This window comes from Monopterus albus, unplaced genomic scaffold (genome assembly GCF_001952655.1).
Source record: "Monopterus albus unplaced genomic scaffold, M_albus_1.0 scaffold202.1, whole genome shotgun sequence".
Taxonomy (NCBI): Eukaryota; Metazoa; Chordata; class Actinopteri; order Synbranchiformes; family Synbranchidae; genus Monopterus; species Monopterus albus.
The window spans coordinates 28,722-33,077 of record NW_018128082.1 but is presented as its reverse complement, the minus strand read 5'-3'; positions in this window follow the sequence as shown (position 1 = coordinate 33,077).

The following is a 4,356-nucleotide window of genomic DNA, read 5'->3' as shown; positions in this document are numbered from 1 at the left end:
ACCCTCTCTCATCCATCACCGGGCAAATCAAATGCACACCGCCAGCCATTGCTGCTGTAAAGACGCAGGCCGATGTTAACGCCGGGATCCGTGATTTTTGATTTTATTTTATGCGCAATCAAATCCAGCTCCGAGGGAAGAGGATCTTAAGAGGGGCGATGACACGACACATTTCAGTGACACTGCTGGTAGAGAGCTGTGTGTGATAACACACTGGCTTTGATACAGTCAGCAGAGTTGAAGTTGTAAGGAATAAAAAAGAAGCATAAGGCCTAATAAATCCTATTAATATTTTGCGCGCAACCAATACGCGCACAGGCTCCAATTAAACCAGGATTGGCGGACTTGTGTTTGCTATCTAACCCCTGGCTGTAGGTCTTATAATTCAATATAACAAAATGTCCAAACAATTTTAAGAATGAAGCAATGGAGGCGCGCAAATAATTGTAATATTCAATCAATATGAATTTATACAATAATGTTAAGATATAAAAGTCATATAATCAAAAATTGTCTAAACATAATATACATTAAACACATTTTAATTTATAAGTAAATCATTTGACTAGATATGAATATTTCCTAAAATGCGGAGGGTAAAGACTGCATAAATCTTTACCACATCTAAAGGGCAGTGCCACCAGTAGACTCGTTAGGCCTGGTTGGTTTGGTTGGTTTGGTTTGTGACCCTGGCTGCAGCAGCTGCACAGCAGCCATCAGCGTGTGTGTGCGCGTACCCTACGTGTCAGTGACACCGACTTCAATTAACTCTTAATAGAAGTAACAGTGTGTAATCTCCGCAATTAGGTGTGCATTTAACTTCGCTTTACAAAGCTCGAACTGTGAATCAGTGGCTGCCTCAGTCTGAAGCAGGAAAACGGCTTTCGACACATATGACGTGTTCTTCTTTGAGCTGCCAGGCGCTGTCTCTCTGACTGACAGCTTCACTTGGAGTCCACACCAGCACCGCGTGTCACGGGACAGATACCGGCCTGGGCCTCCCGCGTGGCTTTTCTTCAGACGCTGTCCAATCCTTTACTCATCCCTTATCCAAGACCATCCAGCCATCTATCACACAGAGACTCCCCCCAGCAGCACCCTGACGCGCACATCCTATACTGCTTGCTTCGTTAAGGCCAATTCACCTGCAGCCCTGCAGATCTCCAGTCGCTGTCCACATGACGGGAAATATGTGATCGGAGCGGGAACAAGTGTTAGGAATTAAATTAGGGTTTCTCCACAGATCGTGCCCTCTTGCAGAAAAGACGATTAATGGGCTCTGAATTTAAGAACCAGTGCAGTTTGGTTTCCCCTGGTAAAATACATTTTGTGATCACAGCGCAAAAAAAAAACAACACGAGGAAGCGCCTCAGCAAAATTATTTTGATATTGGCTTTGCGTTCTGCAGGTTTCCCCAATCAAACCAGTTAATATAAGGTTTATTTATCAATTGTTTTTTATTATGGACGGGGGTCAGTATACGGGGCGCTTGACGTTTGAGCAAAGAGCCTAAATTCAAGACAAACTGCATCAAAACACAGACGATTAATTATAATACGGGGATTAGAATTATTCTTCATAGCTGTTGTGTTAGGCCTGTAAATGTTTCCTGTTCCCATGTGTGTAGTTTCTGGTTTAATCGCTTAACTTTCCCAGTTATTGCCTCGAGTTACTATAACCTAATGTTTTAATATTCCACAATGTTGCTTTGTACTCAGAATGATGGCTGAAAAGGGCGAATCGATCCATTCATATTAACCATAACTCTGATTAGAAAGGGGCTGTGCTAAAATTTCCCTAATGGGCCTATAATCCCTATAGCCGGAGTCCCTCTCTCAGGGGCCCTCAGGAGCCTCTATGGGACCATTGTGTCCCGTCTGTTGACTCAGACGTCATGAATGCCAAAGCTCCCCGTTACTGTTTCCGTCAAATCGTCCCATGAATGTAAAAGTCCAAAGTTAAAGCCTCCGCAGAGGAGAAGTCTCCCCCTGAGCTGGAGCACTGTGAAGCGGATTAGCAGCCTGGAAGAGATCGGTTCCCTCTTTGAAGGGATTAAAGTTTAAATGCTTAAAAAAGAGGTAGAGCTAGGGTCGCTCTTGGCTGCTCTTTTTAGGAGGCAGCTCCGGCCTGGAGAGAGTTTTACTCTGAAACAGTTTAAGTTTCTCGGTAAACTCACCTATGAACCCTATACGGGACGAGGACACACAGCCACAAAGCCATGGGAGCAGCAAAGTTATATGAGGGACGTTGCAGATTTTTATGTTTAGTCCCTTTTGTTGCACTGAATGAGCTTTGGAACTTTGTGGCAGATATTATTAGTAAAATAGGACAAAACGGTTTCTATTGTGCTCTTGTCTGAAATACGTTTCACTGCCGCAGTCTGGAGTCTGTCACCATGACCTGTAGACTGTTTTATACCACGTGGTGTCTTTAAGTCCTGGGCCTAAAGCTTCAAAACTTTGATGTACAGATTACTTTCTTAAATAATTAGATATTATTAGAAGTATAACAAGACACCAGGTCAGAAGTAAAAGCTTAGAACTACATTCAGAGCTATACCATGAAGTCAAAGTTACTAGTCAGCCTCTATAGCTGGAGCCTGTATGATAACAGCCTATGAGAACGTGCAGGTTGCGTAGCCCCGTGACAGTACGTGGCCTCGGAGTCGGACACGACGCCCCCCCCCACACCAGCTCTTACCATACACACAATAAACGCTTTAAACAAATCTTATTATTAAAACTTAACCATTAACCCCCCATACACGCATGCGCTTGCGTGTATGGTAGGTTAATGACATTAAGGAGCATCATTATGCAGCCTCTACTCCCGCACAGATAAGAGCGCGTGCCTTACGCGCAGTTTACGCGCGCGCACAAGAGCCAAACCTAATTAATGTCTCGCGTCCAAGTGCAACATTTGGTTTTTGGATCCTATTATTTGGTGACATTTAACCACTTATAAAAAGCCTGTCGGTTTCATGAACAGAGAGTGAAATGCAACGAGCAGCAGCCATCATGTTGTTAAACAGCACCAGATTTGGAAACGGCATGGAGCGTGCGTCTGTCTGTATCAAGCCCCCTCCCTGTTTCTCTCTATGTGTGTGTGTGTTGGGGGCCATGTGGGATATGACTTATCACATTGTATGACACCGAACAATAAACTTAAACCAATTTATGAAGCGTCAATGCGTTTATGGTTAGGCTGTCGTGGTTGCTCAGATGTCTCCGCAGCCACTTCCCTCTCCAGTCCTATACATCAAACTGGTGACATCTCCGTAAAAGTGATCGGAATCAAATCAAAGCTTTTAATCTCGGCAATCACCGTCACATCTGGACGTTTCCCCCCACATAAAGACTTCTGTGGCTGAGCTGCAGTTGTTTTCATGAGCCGTTTGAGGGGGCAGTGAAACGATACTGGCCGGTTATAGAGCAGCACCTGCTCCTGAGATGCATTTTAGTCACATGCAGATTAATTATTATGTGCAGTTATGGCCCTAGTTGTATATCTTTTACGATTATATATCAATAGTAGCCCAGTGCAAAATAATTACACAGTAGACTATCTCAGTATCCCACCTTTTCTGCGTGTATGGTTACTGTGGATGCATCCAATATCGGACAGTTTTAAAACACAAACCAACCGCATTTTGCTTATAACGGTGCATTAATATTCTGGAGTTTAGACCCTAACAGTCTCAGTAAATCCAAGTCTTTTGTCTGAGTGCAAATATAGAGTGAAAACCATAAATAACACAAGCAAACAAACAAAAAGGTTGTGCTGGTTGTTTGCCTAGACAAGCGTTTAGTGTCTGTACTGGGCCAGACTTAGTTCTTGGCTCATTGGTTTGAGTTATAGTTCAGTATTTCTTTAAAATAGTGGCGTAGAAGAGAACTAAGGTAGGGGATGCAAACACTGCGCCGACAAGCACATGTCTTGGCTGAAAATTGTCCTCAAGGTTCGACTGGGACCCGATTAATCTAATAATAAACGCAAATTAGAGTTATGGGTCACTAAAATGTGGTATTTTAAACACTGACGCATGATTCCGGTCATATTTTTGCTCAGAGGTAAGACTGGACTCACCGAATTTAGATACGTCCGATAAAGGAAGCTCCGATTTTATACCGGTTTTAAATGAAGAGACCCCGGATTATTTAACTCTGACACCTGCGAGCGCGTGGGCGGTGCAGTGAGCGGCGGGAGGGGGCCGTCCGTGTGCACGCTCATCCACTGGTGGCATTGTCATGGAAACTAGACCACCGCCTCGCTATTGTCTCGCGCTCTGCCAAGTTTATTATAAGCAGCGCGCGAGGCGCAGCGCCCTGTCAAACGGAGCGCGAGGGCAGAGCGAAC